Genomic DNA, 21,752 nt, shown 5'->3' on the forward strand with positions numbered 1-21,752 from the left:
ACTGACTACTTCCACAAAGTACCTGATGTCTCAACAATCTGATTTTCCCGATGAAGTGCACTATATCTAGTTCTTTCATTTAAATTTACAGATCCATGCCAGTAGCTGTCATCCCAATGGTACAGAGGGATAAAGCTTTGATGATGATCAAGACTACCTAGGTTTGATTATCTGCAGACTCTAGGAGATATTTTGATGGAATGGAGTGGCAAAGGCTATGGCAGCTCTTGTCTCTCAGAAGGGATAACAAGGGTGCACATATGCTGGGCACACTTTCCATGCAAGAATTCTTGGTGAAGACTTCATACAAATGTTTACTTCAAGGGGCAAGGCCTTCTGAGGGGTTACAGCATATGCAGAAAAGTACAGCCGTGTACACTTACCATAAATGTAGATGTTCGAGTGCATTCACTGTTGCAGTCATCACACTTGGGTTATCTGCCTGCAGGTAGCCCTCAGTCGGCCCGAATACCAGAGTCTTGGGATTTCTGCGTCGGATGCTGTCACCTCTTCCATGATGTCAGGTTGTCAGGGGTATATAAAACATGCAGCCGATGCCATTACATCAGTTTTTTTTGCCCTAGATGTAAGGAGCCCCCAAAATAGGACACTATTACATGGTGTGGAACACCTCCAGTAAAAAGTAAATGCGCCTGCCATAAAAGATGGCCATAAAGAGGATTGGAAAAAAGGACAGAGAAAGACGAGGCTGGAGTAAGGGAAACCAGGACTGCAACAGTGAATACACTCGAACATCTACATTTATGGTAAGTGTACACAACTGTACTACGTTCTTAGTGTTTCACTGTTGCAGTCATCACGCTTGGGTTGATTCCCAAAACTGAGGAAGGGTGAAGGCAGTCAAGAAATGTTGGGGCTGGCTAGCAGGCCTTGTAAGACTGCTGTAACAAATCCAGCTCTGGATTTAAAAAATATAGGTAAGTGGTAATGCTTGGTGAAGGTGTGTACAGAAAGTACAGTTTTGTACCTACCATAAATGTAGATGTCCGATAGGAATGCATCTGCAGTCCTTACAAATGGGTTGTCCTGTCGTCAGGCAGCCCTTCGGTCGGCCGGATTCCAAAGTCTGGGTCTGGCCTCGGCTGGTGTCGCACTTCACCCGATGTCATAGCTGCAGTTATTCGGGTATAAAGGCATCAGCCGACGCCATTTTCCTCAGTGTTTCTTGCCCCAGATGCCAGGTGCCCTCTTGGAAGGCTAAATTTGGATAAATGCCAATGTTTCCAAATAGTAGAGAGCAAACACAAAAAATAAGCATGTATGTACATAAATACAAACAAATACACCATAATAGATCCCCCCCCACCAGCTAGCTATAAGTTGGGTAAATACCCTAGGAGTACCACAGAGGGGAAGGAGGGTGGGTAATCCTGACTGCAGATGCATTCCTATCGGACATCTACATTTATGGTAGGTACAAAACTGTACTATGTCCTTCAAGGATGCATCTGCAGTCCTTACAAATGGGTAGAATACCATAGCCAAACTAGGGGAGGAGGAAGAAGAAATTATGGTGTAGTTAGGATCCCTTGCAAAACAGCAGTGGCAAAACCTGCTCGGGATCTAGAGTATAAAGGTAAATTATAATGCTTGGCAAATGTATGCACGGAGGTCCAAGTAGCAGCCTCTATAATGTCTTTGGTAGCCACTCCTCGTAAGAAAGCTGTGGTAGTGGCTGTAGCCCTTGTAGAGTGAGGCCTGATGTTCTCTGGAATTTTCTTTCCATGATACGAGTAACAAAATCTAATGCAATTTCCTATCCACTTGGAGATTGTCTGTTTTGAAATTGCTTTTCCTTCCCTTCCTGTTGCATATGCTACCAGTAGCTGGTCAGTTGTTCTATTGCCCTTGGTCCTGTCCAGGTAGTAGCGTAACTGTCTATGTACATCCAAGGTATGCAAGTGTCTTTCTCCCCTGTTCTGTGGGTTGGGGAAGAATGTAGGTAGGTAGATAGCCTGATTTAAAGACACTCTGGATACCACCTTAGGCATAAATGTAGGATTTGTTCTCATGGACACACTATCTTGATGGAAGATCAGGAAGGGTTGCACTGCCATTAATGCCTGTAGTTCAGAAACCCTTCTTGCTGAAGTGATTGCCAGCAGGAAAGCAGTCTTCCATGATAAGTATTGTAAATCTGCTGTTGCTGCTGGTTCGAAAGGAGGAAGTGTCAATTTTTCTAGCACAAAGTTCAAGTCCCATGCTGGCAATGGTGGTTTCCTAGGAGGTTTTACATTTTTAATTCCTCTCAAAAACTGCCTGAGCAGAGGATGTGAGAAGACAGGAGGATCCACTCTGTATTCTGCTGAAATAGCTGACGCATGTATCTTGATGGAAGAATAGGACAGGCCTGTGTGGAAGAGCTCTGCCAAGTATTCCAGGATGTTGGCTATGTTTACCAGTGACACATCTTCTCCCTTTGCAGTACTCCAAATGAGATATCTTTTCCATTTCGCTGCATAATTTTTTCTTGTTGAGGGTCTGCGAGCCTCAAGGATAATGTCTTTAACCCTTTGGGATAAATTTGGGTTAAATGATCTTATGTAATGTTCCAGGCAGTCAGCTGCAGAGTTTTCAGGTTTGGATGCAGGATGTTGTAGTTGTTCTGTGTTAATAGCAGTGGAACCAGGGGTAGTGTCCATATTTGTTCCCGAGACATGCTCCTTAGTAATGGGTACCAATGTTGCCTTGGCCAGTCTGGAGCTATCAGAATGATCCTTGGACGGTCCTCTTTGATCTTCAATAGCACCTTGTGCATCAAAGGAAGTGGTGGGAATGCATAGGCTGTCAGGTTTTTCCATACTGAAAGATAGGGAGTCCACCTTCCAAGCAAGTGGGTGGTACGTCCTTGTGCAGAATTTCTTTAGCTGGTGATTGCGTGGGGATGCAAATAAGTCTATTTCTGGCAGTCCCCATTTCCTTGTAATGTCTTTGAAGATGTCCGGATGCAGCATCCATTCGTGGGCATCCGTGGAAGTCCTGCTTAGTATGTCTGCTAGAATGTTTTCTTTTCCCGGTACAAAAATTGCTTGTAACTGAATGTTGTAGCTCAGAGCCACATTCCATAGGTCCAGTGCCATCCGGCATAGAGGGTATGAATGTGTGCCTCCCTGTTTGTTGATGTACCACATAACTGTGGTGTTGTCTGTCCTTATCAATTGACCTTCTAGGAGAAATGGCCTGAATGTCTGGATTGCCATTTTTACTGCCAGCATTTCCTTTAGATTTATGTGTAGGTGCAGCTGGTCTTGAGTCCATAAGCCTTGTATATACTTGTCCAGCATGTGGGCCCCCCAACCGAGGTCTGAGGCGTCCGTCGTGATGGTTTGGCTTGGTTGAATGCTGTAGAAGGGCAATCCTGTGTTTGATTGACAGGCCTGTGCCCACCATAGGAACTCTTGCTTCAGGCATGGTATTATTGGAATTTTGGTTTCTAGGCTGTGCTTGTGTTGAGACCACAAATTCTTTAGGTACCACTGTAGCTTTCTCATATGTAGGTCTGGCATGAGGGACCAGTATTATGCAGGATGCCATGAAGCCCAGGGCTTGCAGTACTTTTCTTGCTGTTAGATGGTTCTGCTTTGTTAATGCCAAGAAGTAGAGAGGTAGTTGCTCTTGTTTTTGTGCAGTTAGGAATGCCATTTGTTTTGATGTGTCCAGATCTGCACCCAAAAAGGTTATTCTTTGGGATGGTATCAGCCTTGACTTTTTTTATATTGACTGTATATCCCAGGGCTTGTAACAGGTAAATGACTCTTTGTAAGTCTTCTGTGAGTTTGTTTTTGCTGTCCGCTTGTATCAGGCAATCGTCCAGGTAGGGGTAAATTTGGATTCCCTGAAGCCTGCAGTGCGCAATTACTGATGCCAGGCATTTCGTGAACACTCTGGGCGCAGTAGATAAGCCAAAGGGCAATGCTGAGAATTGATAATGCTCTGATCCTGCAAGAAATCTGAGGTATCTTCTGCAAATTGGTCGTATGGGGACGTGCAGGTATGCCTCCTTGAGATCTAGAGTTACCAGCCAAGACTCCTTGCCCAACATGGGAAGAAGCTGCTGTAGAGTCAGCATTTTGAATTTTGGAACAATGAGGAATGTGTTTAATGCGGACAGGTCGAGAATAGGCCTCCATTTGCTCTCCTTTCTTGGTACCAGGAAGAGTCTGGAGTAAAATCCCTTTCCTTGTTTCATAGATGGTACCTTTTCCACAGCTCTCATCTTTAATAATTGGTTTACTTGTTGTAGAGCTTCTGCCTTTTGATTCGGAGGTAGGTTTGGCATTCCTCTCTTTCCTGGTAGAGTATGGAAATGAAACCTGTAACCATGGTGTATAGTTTGCAAAATCCACTTGTCCCTTGTGATGTAATGCCAGTTTTTTGAAAATAAAGTTAGCTTTCCGCCTAAGGGTGCTTCTAGTTGTTCCCTGGTAGGCGGTGCCAGAGTCAAGTCACTGCGATTGTCCTGTTGCAGTGGTGGTGGCTGCGTCTGTGCCTCGCTGGTTGCTACCCTGCCACTGGCGTCCCCTGTAGGCACCCCTGGATTGGTTTCTGCCTCTTGAATGCCTATTCCTGCCTCTCTGTGCTTTAGAGGAGTCTGGAAAGGACCAGTTTTTGGAGGGCCAATTCCTGCTAAACCTTGGAGGCTGGACCTGTAAGAAATCTTTCACTGTTTGTACAGATTTTGCCTTCTCTTCCATCTTCTTCAATACCTGTTGTGGAGGAGAACCAAATAAATTGGCCTTGTCCATGGGTGCATCTAATAGTTTTGATTTGACATGGTCCGGTAAGGCCTGCTCTTTCAACCATGCATGCCTTCTGATAACTGTGCCAGTCATGGCTGATCTAAAGGAAGCCTCCAGTGCATCATAGCCGCATTTTAAAGAATGGTTACTGACTTGCTGAATGTTATGTACCATTTCCTGAACATACTTCTTATCAAAAGATTCATCAGAGGACAGTTTTTTAGTTAACTGGTCTAGCATAAATTCTTGATATTGGATCATATGAAATTGACAGTTCAAGGCCCTAGCTGACAGAGTAGCAGAAGTGTAAACTTTTTTACCCCATCTCTCTAAGGATCTGGATTCCCTTTCGGAGGGCAGGGGATTTTTAGTAGAGGTAGTTGCTACAGCCTTAGGTCCCTGGGAGATAGTCTCGGGATCTGCAAAAGGAGCCTTGTATAGATGGTGATGTGTGTTCGGGACCCTGTAGAACCTATCGGGCTTAGCAGGGGCCGGAGGTAATGAATCAGGAGCAGTACAAGCTTCATTAAATGCATCATCTACAACAGAAAGAACTGGAGGTATAGCTAAAGGCCTATGTTGTGGTAAATGCAGAAAGGTTCTAAGCCTTTTCCTGGAGTCTGAGAAATCTTGGCCCTGCCACTGAAATTGTTCCCTCATAGCATGCAAGGTTTCCCCAAAGGAAAATTCCTCAGGAGGAGAGGCAGAAGGAATGGACTCTTCAGCATCAGAGTCTTTGTAAGGGGAATAAGGAGCCTCTGGAGGGTCTGTATTATCTGTATCATCAGAGGAATCATCTGAGAACACTGGCTCAGGGGGCTCTGCTCTAGGTCTCTTCTCTGGAGGTGGATGAGAGGCCCTGTCTGGATGAGGCTGGGATCCCCGGATTAAAGAAATGAGATCCTCTGCCAGAGAAAGCATTTGGGTACTGGAGCTGGGCCTGTGAGAGGGGGGTCTTAACAGGCACAGTTTTTGTAGCTTTAGCTGCTTTAGCCCTGGCAAAGGCCTTAATGGACATGGCTGCAGGAGGCCTTGCAGCTCCACGTGCAGGGGTGGAAATATCCAAGGGAATAGTGTCAGATAATTCCTGAGAAACCGCAACTGCAGGTTGGATTTCAGATGCCGATTCCACCAGGTTAGAAGAGGCCTCGGTAGAAGGCATGTTTTCGGCTGAAGGAAGAACCGCTTGCTCGGTTTCAGCCGAAACAGAGACACTCGCGGTTGGCTTATCCGCGGTTTCGGCCGAAACCGCGGACCGCGAGTGTCGGTCCTTTTCCTTGCGTTTTTTGGATATTTGTGAAGTATTTGTGAATATAAGCAAAATCAGAGCCGAAAAACTGTTCTGCAAATTCCAACCGACGTCTAAGCGTCCGTCGGTTAAAAGAACCACAGGCTTGACAAGCTACTACGTCGTGGTCTGGGCCTAAACAAGGTAAGCAGTAAGAGTGGAAATCTTTATGAGGTATTTGTTTCCCACAAGTTAAACAGTTATTCACTTTTTCTGACATCGGCTGAGGCAAGAAAGAGTCCCCAACGGGGTACTTAGCTTTGTAGAAGTCTTCGAAGTAGTATTCGGTAGTAGTAATCTCTGGTTCTGACCGACCGGCACTTGCGAACAGCTTCTGCTTCGGGCGCCAAGCGGCAAGAAAGACTGAGGAAAATGGCGTCGGCTGATGCCTTTATACCCGAATAACTGCAGCTATGACGTCGGGTGAAGTGCGACACCAGCCGAGGCCAGACCCAGACTTTGGAATCCGGCCGATCGAAGGGCTGCCTGACGACAGGACAACCCATTTGTAAGGACTGCAGATGCATCCTTGAAGGACATCTCCAGGTTGCAGCTTCCAGGATGTCCCTGGTGGGACCCCCCCCCCCTGAGAAATGCTGTAGAGATTGAAGCAGCTCGAGTGGAATGAGTTCTGATCCCCCAAGGGGTAGGTTTTCCATGGTGCTTGTAGCAGAAATGGATGCAGTGTGCTATCCATTTGGAAATGGTTTGTTTCGAAATGGCCTTGATCTCTGCCCCTGTAGCAAAGCTGACTAGTAGCTGGTCAGATTTTCTGAAAGACTTAGTCCTGTCAAGGTAGAACCTGAGATGTCTGTGCACGTCCAAGGAGTGCAGGATCCTTTCCCCTCTATTCTGAGGATTAGGGAAAAAGGTTAGCAAATGGATGGATTGGTTTAAAGCCACATTGAGCATAAAGGAGGGGTTAGTCCTGAGAAAAACCCTGTCAGCAAGAAAATAATGAAGGGTTCCACCACCATTAGTGCCTGTAACTCAAACACTATTCTTGCTGAAGTAATAGCTAGAAGTAAGGCTGCTTTCCTAGAGAGAAATTTTAACTCTGCTGAAGCAGCAGGTTCAAAAGGGGGAAGTGTGAACTTTTCCAGTACAAAGTTAAGGTCACAAGCTGGGGTGGGAGCTCTACTAGGTGGCCTTAAATTGTTAGCTCCTCTCAGGAACTGCTTGATGAGAGAGTGAGAAAAAAGAGGAGGCTCAGTATTATAATGAGCTGAGATGGCAGAGGCATGAATCTTAATGGATGAGAAGGATAGGCCTCTGTGGAGCAGCTCTGCTAGGTAATCAAGGATTTGAGGTAAGTTCGGCTCAGCTGTGTCCTTTCCTTGAGAATGACTCCAAGAACAATATCTATTCCACTTTTCAGCATAGGATTTCATAGTACTAGGCCTTCTGGCCTCAAGGATGACATCCAGCACCTGTTTGCTGAGGGATGCTGGTGGTGTATTCATGGGATAAGCCAGGCTACAAGGTTTAGGGTTTGCAGCTGTGGATGCAAAATCTGTCCCTCCTGCTGAGACAGCAGAGAAGGTAACTGATGTAGGTGCCAGGGTGGCACTGCTGTCAGACTGTGTAGGAGTGGGTACCAGTGCTGGCGTGGCCAGTCTGGTGCAATAAGGATTGTCCTTGGTCTGTCCTGTTTGATCTTGAGTAGTACTTTTGAGAGGAGGGGCAGAGGAGGAAATGCATAAATTGAGAGGTTTTCCCGTGTAAAAGATAGAGAGTCCACCTCCCAGGCTCTGCTGTGAGGGTTCCTAGTGCAAAATTTGTTCAATTGGTGGTTTTGGGGGGAGGCAAAATGGTCCACCTCTGGAGTTCCCCACCTCTGGGTTAGAAGTTTGAATCAGCTGGGTTCCAGTTTCCATTTGTGGGGGTCGAGTAGATTTCTGCACAAGTCTGCCAATTAATTTTGCTTGCGTGGTAGGAATTGAGCTTGTGGGTGCACTTGGATGCTCAAGGGCTGTGTTCCATAGAGCCATGGTTAACCTGCAGAATGGGTAAGAAAGAGTCCCGCCCTGCTTGTTTATGTACCACATAACTGTGGTGTTGTCTGTATCAGGAGCTGTCCTGGAAGGATAAGGTATTTGAAGACTGTCAGAGCATTCTGTATAGCTAGCATCTCTTTTTGATTGATATGCAGGGGACTTTGTTCTGGGCTCCATTTGCCTTGAATGCATTTGCCTGCCATGTGAGCCCCCCATGCATAGTCTGATGCGTCCGTTGTCAGGGTTTGGGTGGTGAGGGGTTGAGTGAAAGGAAGTCCCTTGTTGTGGTTGCATGCTTCTGCCCACCAAAGAAACTCTGTCCTTAGACAAGGTACGATAGGAATCACTGCTTCCAGGTCCTGAGAATGTTGACACCATAGACCTGTTAAGTACCACTCAAGTTTCCTCATATGCAGTCTTGCATATGGAATTAGCAGAATGCATGAGGCCATGAACCCTAGGGCTTGCAGAATTTTCCTTGAAGATAGCTGGGTTTTGTTGGCCATTAGTTTGAAATAGTTTGTCAGATGGACCTGCTTTTCTGGAGTGAGGAATGCCATCTGGGAAGTGGTGTTCAAGCTTGCTCTCAGGAATACAATTTGTTGGCTGGGCACCAGTTGTGATTTTATTTTCGTTGATTGCGTATCCCAATGAAGTTAGAAGTCTTTTTACAAATGCCAGGTGCTGAAGTAGCAATTCCTGACTGTCCACCTGGATCAGGCAATCGTCCAAGTATGGGTAGCTTTGGCTATTTCTCTGCCTGCAGTATGCAATGGCTGGAGCCAGGCATTTTGTGAATATTCTGGGCGCAGTAGAAAAGCCAAAGGGAAGTGCAGAGAACTGATAGTGCATAGAGCCTGTCCTGAAATGTAGATGTTTCCTGCAAGACTCCCTTATGGGGATGTGCAGATAAGCTTCTTTTAAGTCTAGGGTGATTAACCAGGCATCCTTGGCTAGCATAGGAAGAAGCTGTTGCAGTGTAAGCATTCTGAAGTTTGGGACCAACAGAAATGTGTTGAGAATTGATAGAACCAGGATAGGGCACTAAGAGCTCTCTTTTCTGGGCACCAGGAACAGTCAGGAGTAGAAACCTTGTCCCCTTTGCTCTAATGGAACAAGTAGAAGAGCCCTGATATGGAGAAGGGGAAAGTACTTGCATTTGAGCCTCTGCCCACTGGTTTGGAGGAAGGTCTAGCAACCCGCTTGGTGTTGGCAGCGAGTGGAAGTAGAATCATTATCCCTGGGATACAATGTTTAGAACCCATCGGTCCTGAGTAATGGATATCCAGTTTTTTGCATGAACGGAGAGTTTTCCTCCTAGGTGCACAAGTACTTGGGCATGGCTGGGAAGGAAAATTGGAAAGTCATTGTGAACTTTTTTCCATAAAGGGGTGGCTTACCACTTCCTGGTTGTGAGGTGGAAACACTCCATTGTTTAGATCTCTGCATACCCTGAGACTGTAGTCTTGGTGGTCTGTTTCCCCTGGGTTTGGACTGAGAAGGCCTGAGAGGGACTGGAAAGGACCAGTTTTTTGAAGGCTACTGCCTACTGAATCTAGGTGGCTGCACCTATAAGAAATCTTTGACTGTTTGCATAGATTTAGCTTTTTCTTCTATCTTTTTAAGAACTACTTCTGCTTTTGTGCCAAACAAATACTTCTGATTTAATGGAGCATCTAGTAATTTTGCTTTGACATGGTCAGGCAAGACTTGTTCTTTTAGCCAAGCATGCCTTCTCAGTACAGACCCAGCGACAGCAGCCCTGCAAGATGCTTCTAAGGCATCAAACCCACATTGCAAAGTACGTTTACTAACTTGGTTTGCAGAATGCATTAACTCTTGTAAATCTTTCTTTTCTGCACAATCTGGAAGCAACATCATTTTTTGTTTAATTAGTTCCAATACATGTTGTTGGTACTTCAACATGTGAAACTGGCAATTCAAAACTCTGAGGGTAAGAGTTGCAGAGGTATATACCTTCTTACCCCATCTGTCTAAAGCTCTAATACCCCTGTCTGCAGGGGTAGGGTTTTTGGCTGTAGTAGCCTTAATGCCTTTAGGTCCCTGGGAAATGGTCTCTAGATCCGCAGTAGGATTCTTAAAGAAAAATTTATGAGAATCAGGTACTCCGTAGTACCGGTCAGGTTTTCTAGGAATTGGTGGTAAGGTGTAAAGAGTACAACTGGACTCCAAGAAGACATTGTCTACAATATCCAGGACAGGGGGTATAGCTAGAGGCCTGTGCTGAGGCAAATCTAAAAATTCCCTGAGACTCTTTTTGGACTGAGGATAGTCCTGGCATTCCCAGCGGAAATGCTCTCTTAAGGTATGCAAGGTTTCACCAAAAGAGAAATCCTCTGGAGGGGAGGCAGAGGGAATGGATTCCTCTGCATCTGAATCCTCATAGGTAGATAAGGGTATGTCCTGGTAATCAGAAGGGTCACAGTCTTCAGACTCCTGGTCTGCAGAATCAGAAGGAAATTCAATTCTTTGACTTTTGGCAGGGGAACGCTGGCTTCCCCTAATTAGAGTAATAAGGTCTTCAATCATTCTAAGCATTTGTTTTTGTGGCATGGGAGGATGAGCATGCACTTTGGACGTCGGTTTTCTAGGCGTAGTGCGAACTCTGGGCCTGAGAAACTTGGTAGTTTTAGTAGGAAATGAAGTTGTCGGTTTAATATGAATATTGGTAGGTCGGAATACACCCTCAGGAGCCAGTGCCTGCACAGTGGCTCCGGACCCATCCAAGGTAGAGACATCCACAGGTTCCATAGTCGAAGAAGCATCTCGCTGCATACCGGACTCGGAATGGGTCTCAGCAGAGGCCTGCGAATCTGTAGAAGCGGGCATCAGGAGCTGCAAAGGCACTCCACTGAGTACCAGCGAACTGGCAACAAGCTTAACGGAAACATCGTTGGCAGTTTTTGACCTATGCCATCTGCCTCTGTCTTTGCACTTTTTCAGAAGATCGGTAGTCGGATGGCTTACCGAAGCCATTTCGGAACATGGAGAACAAGAGCAAAAGAATTTAGCTACAAAAATAGCCTGAAGATAAATGGTTCAGGCATTAAACAAGGCACAAAACCGACAGCTAGGGACATCGTGGTCTGGGCGTAAACAGGTGATGCAGTAAGAATGAAAATCTCTGTGAGGTTTTTGCTTTCCACAGGCAAGACAATTGTTATTTTTTTCTGACAATGGTTACAGCAAGAAAAAAGAATCCCCAACGGGTACTTAGCTTTAGAAGACTTCAGGTCTGAAACTCGAAAAATGAAAATTTCAAGTAGTGGCCAACTGGCACTTGCGAACTGCTTCTGCTTCGGGCTCCTCCTTGGCAAGAAAGACTGAGGTAATAGCATCGGCTGCATGTTTTATACCCCTGACAACCTGACGTCATGGAAGAGGTGACAGCATCCGACGGAGAAATCCCAGATAACCCAAGTGTGATGACTGCAACAGTGAAACACTAAGAACATCAGATAACATCCTCACTATGGCCCAATGCACAAAACCATAAGCAGGGTGCCAGATGTGCACAATGAAAAGAGTAAAGGCTTAAAGTGAACTTCCTCCCTAATATCTTGCATGGATGACGATACCACTCCTATTGCTTGACCTCACCTTATGGAAAAACAAATTAGCTTGAAAGGCTCTTGCATCTTAGGGGAATGAATGATTCAGATGGGCAGAAGGCTGGAGGCTTGAGAGATACTGAGGGATATAGCAGGATCAAAAGAAAAATCTTTACCAGCAGCCTATCATTTCAATGCACAGTGCTATCTCCTTTATTTTCCTTTTCAGTTTTTTATGAATCTGACAAGAAGCTTGGGATAAGTCCAATAATTATAGCTAGTCTACATTATAGTGGTTTTAAACTTAATTAAAAACTGAATTTGCAATGTATAGATGAGCTTTGTTATAAACCACTACTTCAGTGTTCCAGAATAAAGACTAAATTGGGGGAAGTACAACTTCAGCTGGGAATGTTTAATCAACACACAGGGGATGCAAGCAACTATAGTCACTCACTTATTGCTTACTTTATACAGCTAAAAATGGCTGGTATACACACAAAAAGATTATCAAAGCAACTTTAAGAATAAATAACAGGCATGATGAATGCACATAAGTTAAGACAATGCATAGCTATTCCAATTTTCACATTCAGATTGATGCAACTAAAACTAACGTTACAATTAAAGATCTGAAAATGGGATTCCAGTACCAAACTAATAAATTAGTTCAAACTTTACCTGAAAGAAAAAAATAATAAACCACTTACCAGGTAATAATAATAAGTTATGTACTCACCATAACGTTTTATCTGAGTAGGTATCTTCATTTGTCTGCAACCTTTGGGATACGGATCCGAGCCGGCAACTTCTATCACAGCATAGATCCGAGCTCCTAGCTCCTCCCTTTACCCATAATCCCCTACCAACCCTGACTGACCTCAGATCAAGTTTGCCCCATAGCACAGCTAATACTGTGTCCTAGAGGGAACTAATTTAAAGAACCCCAAGTAGGATCATTTTGGTCAGGGGGAAGGAGGGGGGATGGTTGCAGACAAATGAAGATACCTACTCAGATGGAACGTTATGATGAGTACATAACTTCTTAATCTGAAGTAGGAACTTCATTTGTCAGCAACCTTTGGGACAGAGTCCCCAGCTACCTAAATCTTGGGTGGCCTTCATGGAAGAATATTCCGGAGCACTGCAGAGCCAAAAGACGCCCTACCTCGGGAGACCATATCTACTTTGTAGTGGCTGATAAAGGTATGAGATGAAGCCCAAGTGGCTGTGGAACAAATGTCATCCAGAGAAACCCTAGCCATGAAAGCAGCCGATGTAGCAACGGCCCTAGTAGAATGAGCACGGACTCCCTGAGGTGTAGGCCTTCCCGAGCTCTGATATGCTAAGAGAATACAACTAGATATCCATCGGGAGAGGGTAACTTTAGAAACCGACTTGCCGAAGTTGTTTTTGGCAAAGGAGACAAACAACTGATCAGATTGCCTATGACCAGTAGTTCGATGAATATAAAAACGTAGTTGTCTGTGCACGTCTAAAGAGTGCAGCTTATACTCTCCTTTGTTTTGATAGTTGGGGAAGAATACTGGAAGATTAATAGATTGATTAATGTTAGCTTCCGAAGATACCTTAGGTAGAAAAGACGGATTGATCCTGAGGTGAACTCTGTCTGGGTGGAAGACCAAATACGGTGGTTTGACACAGAGAGCCTGGAGTTCCGAGACCCTCTTGGCTGAAGTTATGGCCACCAAAAAGGCCGTTTTCCAAGAGAGGTATTTAAGATCAACAGTGGCCGCCGGTTTGAAAGGGGGGCTAGTCAAGGCCTGTAAAACTAGGGATAAATCCCATGGAGGTACCACCTCTTTGACCGGGGGCCTGAAGAGGAAGTTACCCTTAAGGAAGGTCTTACACAGTTTGGAAGTAATAAGCGGGCCTGACTCCTGCCCTACATGATAGTGTGAAATTGCTGCAAGTTGCACCTTGACCATGGAAGAACTAGCCCCCTGGTGAAAGAGAGAAGTTAGAAAATCTACAACCGACACTACCGGCGCCATAAAGGTATCTAAATGACGGTGCTCTGCCCAAATGGAAAAACATTTCCATTTACTCCGATAGACCCTTCTGGTGGAAGGTTTGTGAGCTGCTACTAGAATGGCTTTGACTGGTGATGAGATTCCGGGAGTCCTTATCAGGAGTGGAACTGGAGCAACCAAGCCATCAGCTTTAGGTTGTCCAGGTTCAAAGTCGAGAGACCCAGGGGGTGTGAAATGAGATCCGGGAGGGGATCCAGAATCCAGAGTGGATGAATCAGGTGAGACCATAGGTAAGGGAACCACGTCTGACGAGGCCAGAATGGGGCAATGACGATCATCTTGCTCCCCAACTGACTGGCTTTCTGCAATAGTTTCAACATCAGGGGCAGAGGCGGGTAAGCATAAAGCAGACCGGGAGGCCAAGCATGAACTAGAGAGTCTCCCGGGGACTCCCCCGGAGGAGGGATCAGAGCGAAGTAATCGTTGCATTTGGTATTTGAGGGAGAGGCAAAAAGATCGCAACAAGGTCGCCCCCATCGGGCAAATACTTGCTCTGCCACTAGAGGATTGAGAGACCACTCGTAAGGAGTCAGGATAGTACGACTGAGCCTGTCCGCTAAAATGTTGGACCATCCCAGAATGTGCGTTGCGATGAGAAAGTGGTTGGTGGATATCGCCCATTCCCACACTCTCATGGCCTCGCGGCAGAGAGGGTAAGACCTGGTTCCACCCTGTTTGTTGATGTATCAGACGACTGTCATGTTGTCCGTCTGTACGGCAATCGTCCCCACCGGAAGAGGGTTGTGAAGTGCTTGCAATGTCAAAAGCACCGCCCTCATCTCCAGGACGTTGATATGCAATGAGGTCTCTATGTCGTTCCACATGCCTTGGACTGTTCTGCCCGAATAGTGCCCCCCCCCACCCCAGGCGAGAAGCGTCCGTGGTCACTGTGGCGACTGGCGGAGGCAGGGAGAAGGGGCGTCCCGTGTGGAGACTGGAGGACTGGAGCCGCCACACGAGCGACCTTTTGCAAACCCTGCTTAGGGGAATGGGATGAGACAGGGGATTGCGAGATAGGGACCATTGTACCTGGAGGGTCCACTGTATGACCCTCATATTCAGCCGGGCCAATGGCAGCAGTGGAATTGCTGCCACCATGGACCCTAGAGCCCTCAGGACCAATTCCGCCGAAGGAGCTTGAAGTTGAAGGATGGCCTGCACGTGCAACCTCAGGTTCTGAAGCCGATCGGGAGTCAAGAAAGCAAGCATCAGTCTGGAGGTCCAACCTCGCCCCTATGAAATCCAATACTTGTGTAGGAGCCAGGGAGGATTTGGCCATGTTGATGGTCAACCCTAAGAGTGGAGCCAGGTTGAGGAAATAATCCCTGCATGAGCAAAGAAGATGCCTTGTTGGGGCGGTAAGAAGCCAGTCGTCCAGGTACGGAAAGACCTGAATTCCCTGGAGTCTCAGGTGGGCCGCTATCGCTGACAAGACCTTGGTGAACACCCTGGGGGCTGAGGTGAGACTGAAGGGAAGGGCCCTGAACTGGAAATGGCTGGCTCCCAGCCGGAAGCGGAGAAACCTCCTGGAGCGTCTGTCTACGAGAATATGATAGTACGCATCCTTGAGGTCTATTGAGCGCATCCAGTCGTTCTCCCGCAGTAGTGGGAGAATAGATTGCAGTGTGACCATCCAGAACTTTACTTTTGGTACTGCCAGGTTCAAGAAAGAGAGGTCCAGAATGGGCCTCGCGTCCCTCGTCTTTTTTGGCACCAGAAAGAACCTGGAGTAACACCCTGATCCGAGCTGATCTGGGGGGACGGGCTGGATGGCTCTTTTTTGTAAGAGCTGCTGAATTTCTGCAGCAGCCGCCTCCCTCTGATTGGTTGGTACATCAGGGAGGCTTCTGATTCTGGGGGTTAAAAGAAAGGGAATTTGGTAGCCTCTGGATATAACATGAAGCACCCAGCGATCCGTTGTTATGGACTCCCACATTGCTAGGTGCCTCCAAAAACGTCCCCCGACTGCCTCCAGAGTGGAGCAGCCAGGTAAACCCCTCAGGGGTTCTGCGTGGGCCTCTCAGAGAAGGGTTCTCTGGACCCAAAATTCCTGGGACCCCCTCTGCCTCTAGGGCGGCGTCCTCCCTGTCCTCCTCTGCCATGAGAGGACTGGTTGTCCGGAGCAGACTGGGATTAATGTGATTTCTGGAACCACATCATCTTCTGACCCTTTTGGTTCTTGGCAAAGGACCTCTGGGGAGCAGAGAAGCGGACTCAGACGGCAGACAACGTCTTCCCGTCTTTCTCGCTCTGGACAAGGGTGTCGCGAATGGTTTTGCCAAACAATGCAGAACCATCAAAAGGGGCATTCGCAAATGACGTCTTAAAGGATTCCGAGAAGTCACAATGTCGGAGCCAGGCTTGCCTCCTCATGACCAGCCCGACTCCGCCCGCTCTAGTGGCTCCCTCAGTGACGTGAGACAAAAGCCGCATAGAGGTGTTGGAAATAGAACGTAGGGTGGACATTCGGGAGGAGTACAGTTGCTTGTCCCCTTCCGACATGGACCCTGGGGGGGAAGCAGCGTATTCTTTGATTAGATCCCGCTGCATCCGAATGACGTGTGCCATATAGTTCAGGGCCCTCATGGAGAAGGTCGCTGAACTAAAGGCCTGCTTCCCAAGGCGGTCTATCGCGCAAGACTCCTTGCTCGGCGGATGAACCGTGGGGCTCTCCTGAGCCAACTCTCTCTTGGTGGCTGCCACCACCAACATGACATCCACAGGGGGACCTCTGCTCCAATGGGTTCTCTCTGACTGGGGATTCAAGATTTTGTCCGGGCGCTTGGGAACAGGCTCTACAGTGTCCGGCTCCCTCCAAGCCCTAGTGGCTATAAGATCCACCAAGGGGTCGGGGGGAGGGGACATCCAAGAGGTAGATGGCCCTGCCTCGAACACCTCTAGGAATACAGACTCATCGGAGGAAGCCTTGGGGGCAGACCACCCCCCCCTGATTCTGAGCATTTACATGATGTCTCCAAAGGAGACATCCTCAGGGGGCGACCTTGGGGAGCCTTCCCCTTCATCCAAGTCCGTATCTTCAGTGAGGGACTCAGGGGAGTCCACGTGCCTCCTCTTGCACTTCGACTTGCGAGGAACCTCCTCAGGGGGGTTGTCCGAGGAGTCCTCACCAGCAATATTCTGTTCCAATGGAACACCTAGAGGCGCTGAAGCAGGCTGCCGCGAAGGCCGGGTGAGGGAGCCAGGACCAGCTGAGAGGGAGTGCAGGGGGGAGCCGAAGCCAAGACCGGGGGCCTGGATGCACTCAACAGTACCCTCTCCACCACCGCAAAAGCCGAGGGGGAGCCGCTCTCTGACGGATCCGAGATCCGACTCCCACTCGGATCCAAAGCGGGGATCGGACCCGGAGCCGAGACTATCGGATCCGAAGGACCCACGTGCTCCGACCACGACTGGGCCGAAAGCAGATCCAACGTGGCTCGGCTCAGACAGCTCCAAACCCGGAAGGCGGGTCGGAGAAGGAGCGATAGGAGCAAAAAAGGGGGTCGAGCGGGAGGCAAGAGCACTCCCATCTGCATCTGGGCCTGGATGAACCTCCTCATCATCCGGTCCATGTCCGCATCTGACATACTGAAGGTGGACCTCGAGGAGGCCACCGAGGCAAGCCTGGAGTGCCGCCTCGATGACCTCGACGGGGACTGGGTCACCTCTTCCTCGGGTCCCGATGAGAAGCAAAGGGATCGGATCCGAGGAAGAGGCGAACCAGAAACCCTGGAGGGAGAAGCCCGTTTGGCAGGCGGAGCCGAGGAGGAGTCTTCGGCCCGCCGCTTAAGGTGCTTCTCCCTCCGCTTCTCTTTCCTGGCCTCCCTCACCTCCGAAGCCACAGTGGAAGGTTGAGTCCCAGTCGGAGGGGGGCAGGAGTGGCCGCTACCGAGGACTGGGTAGCGGTCACAGAAGTACCGGAGGCCGGAGCCGGGTCTGGGGGCAAAAGGCCCACCAGAACCAGCTTTGACCTCCAATCCTTAAGTGCCCTGGGGTTGAACGCAGCGCAAATCGTGCAACCAGAGGTGAGGTGTTCAACCCCAAGGCACCTAACGCACCAAGTGTGGCCATCAGCCGGTGAAAGCTTGTGACCACACTCGGTGCATTTCGAAAAAATGGCTTTAGGGGCCTCCGACATCACTAAAAGAAAACACACCCGCTAGGCCCCTACACACTATACACACACACACACACACACACACACACACACACACACACACACACACACACACACACACACACACACACACACTGCGACCAGCGAGGGCAGGGAGGAGAAATAAAATATAAAAAATTAAGCTAATTCAAGCTAAAAGGAATGAAATTAGGGTGAAGGAATACCTAAACACACACACACAAACGCTCGCTCAAAAAGAGTACAAGAAAAAAATGAAAACTTTCTTTTCTCACAAAATTGGCCAAGAACTCTTTAATCTAGCTGTTGCTTAAAGAGCGGCAAACTAGATCTGAGGTCAGTCAGGGTTGGTAGGGGATTATGGGTAAAGGAAGGAGCTAGGAGCTCGGATCTATGCTGTGATAGAAGTTGCCGGCTCGGATCCGAGATCGGATCCGTATCCCAAAGGTTGCTGACAAATGAAGTTCCTACTTCAGATATATTTTTATCTGCAACATTAATACTAGTTGTAAATATACCTACGCATGCCCTACATCTGAAAATGTAACAAGTGAAAACTTACCTTAACTCTAGATATTCACAGATTGAAATCAAAACTGTCCTCACTTATGCATTTTGGGCATCCCCTGATGAACTTCAGACTTTCTTTATGTTTGGTATGCACTATATTTTGACTGCAGCTCTCATGACAAAAGAAGGAATGGACTTCCCCCACTTAGTTCTTGACTATAGTGGACTGTGAAGAAAAGAAGTGTTAACTGAGAAGGATGTATAAAACTAAAACCTCAGGAAAACAAAAAAGAAAAAAATTCTCAGGGGTGAAGATTGAGTTTAGACGACTTAATTCATTCTAAAAAGAAATGGAGTTGCAGAAAGTTTCTAGGTAACCCAACTGCCTCACAGGGATAAGACAGGGGATTCTTAGTTCTTTGTCATCTTTCCTCTTTTTTTGGCATCTATAAATCATGTCAGAAGTCCAATAAGCTCTGAAGAAACAAACCTCACCTTAGATTTGAAAGTAATAATGAAGCGGTAATGCCTTAAAAAGGTACGGCTACTAGTCTAGTTCTACTACACAGCATCACAGATCTAGAGAGAAATTCATACAAAACATGCAATTAAGGAAGCCACTAGTACATGGAACAGTAAGATGACAGTCTGAAGGCACAGTTCCATGGTCCATGTTTCAAAATCACTGACTTCTGTTCACTGTCTACTGTGATGTAATATTCTTTCTCTGTCTATGTGTGGGAATTTTGCATGCTCTCACGGTACCTGTACGAAAACAGTTTTTTTTTTCCTTCCACATCCCAGACTGTTGCATGACTAGGTAAACTTCTGTACATATGCTGGATTTACTCTTGCTTTTTTGCCCTTAGTTTTCATTGTTGAGTATTTTGTTCACCCAGCTAACATCATATTAAATTAAAAAATATTTAACTACAGTAGGCCTTTAACATACCTCTGTGCCTTACAGAAATCTGGCAGAGAGCTAGCAGGAAGTAACTGTAGGACACTAATAAAACTTGGACCAATTAAGTTGTTGGAAGGGAAAAGTGAGAGCGGTGAAAAAGGCAAATAGGTGTTTGGCTTGCAATTCAAATAATACTTTACATATTAGAGATTTTTGGCAGAATATATATAGAGAGAACAAGTATTACATAACAGTTGTAACCTTCCAAGTTCCAGACTAGTTTCACATCTAACTTACATGTATACTCTTACAGATCCACAATGCCTCCTTCTGTATTATCCAGGGATGTATGCCTGAAATGGCACCCTGCTGTAATTCCAGGACTCATAAGGGTAAGCTCCAGAAGTAGGTGGGAAAATGGCTGAAAATGCAGAACACAAATGTCAGACACTTTTTTTTGCAAGTATAAGAACCTCCAGACCCTTAAACTTGTATATACCAACTAAAAGATAGCCACACTTCGGAGAAAAGGGAATATTCTAAGAAAAGTCAGTTTAAAATTTAGTATATTTATGCCCCAGGTTCCAGTAACTTGGCCTTGCTGTTGTGTGACTCACTGTAAAAAGTCTGAGACTGTCACGGTTACATCTGAATTGCATCCTCCTGAACATAAACTATCACGTGTAGCTGGAATAAAGGAACTTGAGTGAATTGGTAACCTGGTGTATCTTGACATCTGAGAGACAGCTGAACCATCACCCTTTTCTTGCTCAGCCTGGCGAGTGCTGTGTCTGTATGTCTCAGTGTGGAGTCACCTATGACATTTTCATTTGCAATGGCTAAGTCACAGGATTTAAGAGCTTAGATGTGCAACTTCCTGCAGTACTCGTATTGGCTGGTATTATATGTACAACTGATGGAGTCTCTTTAAACTGCTGAAGGCAGTGTGTAACTGGATTATGCCTTGGAGGTCTTTATAGGCTGGGAGAGACTTGTGAAGTACCTTAGCATAAGAAAGCTTTTCCTTCTGTCAATGGCATACTGATATGAAGTGGGTTTGTGTACCAACAACTATGTGGTGATGCTTGTGTCTTTATGAGGGGTTAGTAAATATCTATACCTTTCACAGGACAGTTAAGGGGCCACAATGGCTACATTCAATTAATAATTACAAGAAATGGAGTGCACTGTGCCTCACTGTTGCAAAATGCACAACTGGCTGTAGCTCAGACAAATGAACGAACTGGCATGCAAGGTACAGCAGACAAACTGTAATCAGTTCAGGCAATCAATCCGTTTCCTACATCTTATCTCCACAGATGCAAATATTAGTATGTCCTGGTTCCTAGGAGGTTTGTTTACAATCTGCAACCAGTGCTGAGCTTGTACATACAGCATAAATAACTGCCTTCCTAATACTGTAAAATCAAAATTTCACTCTGCCACTAAGCTCATATCCCCACTATTAAAAATTTCTCCTTTCTGTGTTTCATAAAAGAAATGCGTGACTTTACTAGGTCATCAGCACTTTACTTTGGTGGCCTACGCACTCCACAAGTGCAATCTGTTCCAGGATTATCTTTACTGTCATGATTGCACAGTCTATAATATCGGTGTTACCAACAAATATGCAGTAATGACAGGTCTCAGTTTTAATACCCATTGTAATACCTTCATCAATTTTTCTGTTAGAATGTCTGTTACAGAAAAAAAAAAAAAATATATATATATATATATATATATATATATATATATATATATATATCATTGCTCTTTTAACCAGGTTTCATATACAATATTATCAATCTTATTTGAATAAGGTAAATTTTGCAGTGAATAAAAATTACTACTAATGCTCCATACATTAACAGCCAGCAGAGAGAAATCAAATTTAGGTATTAGTGAACTGTTAAAAATTCTGATTAAGCAAAAATCCTGTTTTTTGTTAGTAAAATATTGTAATATATCTACTGCAAACATTATCTTCCCTTATTTTGAAAAGGGGATTTCATCCTAAATACATGGGTACCCCAAATTAGGCTTGGATATTCTAAACTCTTGCCACTTTTTAAAATGAGAATCTCTCTGCTGAGCCAACATTTTTTGATTTTTACAGGAGGAAAAAGTAAACTATCTTTTGACAGTGTTCACCCATTCACTACTGTTGGACTATTCACGGCTAATACCATAACTACTGGTAATTATAATGGAATTGCGAATGAATATGTGTGCACCTGTGTATGGATGTGTGGGCATTTGTATATCTGTCTATGAGGGCATGAATGCAGCTGAATGGGTATGTACGTATGTGGCTGTAAGTGTCTGTGTGCATGTGCTGGGGGTGTTTATGCTTCTGTGAAATGCAAGCTGATAGGGAGAAAACTAGCACAGTCATGTCTGACCGAGTAGTTTTTGATTCAGACACATGGTAAGTAGCTACTAATGAAGTACTTCACTGTGTGGCAAGTAGCTGCTAATGAAGTACTTCACTGTGTGGCTTTATCATGTCTCTGAACTGCAGATTATTTCCAT

The 21,752-nt window shown here is 46.1% G+C and overlaps 1 protein-coding gene across 1 annotated transcript in view; it reads right to left on the reverse strand.

The window, feature by feature from the left end:
- LOC122804259 (transmembrane protein 87A-like) overlaps positions 1–21,752 on the reverse strand; it is a gene marked incomplete in the record, with an annotated part of 1,166,529 nt that overhangs the window by 369,932 nt on the left and 774,845 nt on the right.

This window comes from Protopterus annectens, chromosome 6.part0, assembly GCF_019279795.1.
Source record: "Protopterus annectens isolate FY-2018-M chromosome 6.part0, PAN1.0, whole genome shotgun sequence".
NCBI classification, from domain to species: Eukaryota; Metazoa; Chordata; order Ceratodontiformes; family Protopteridae; genus Protopterus; species Protopterus annectens.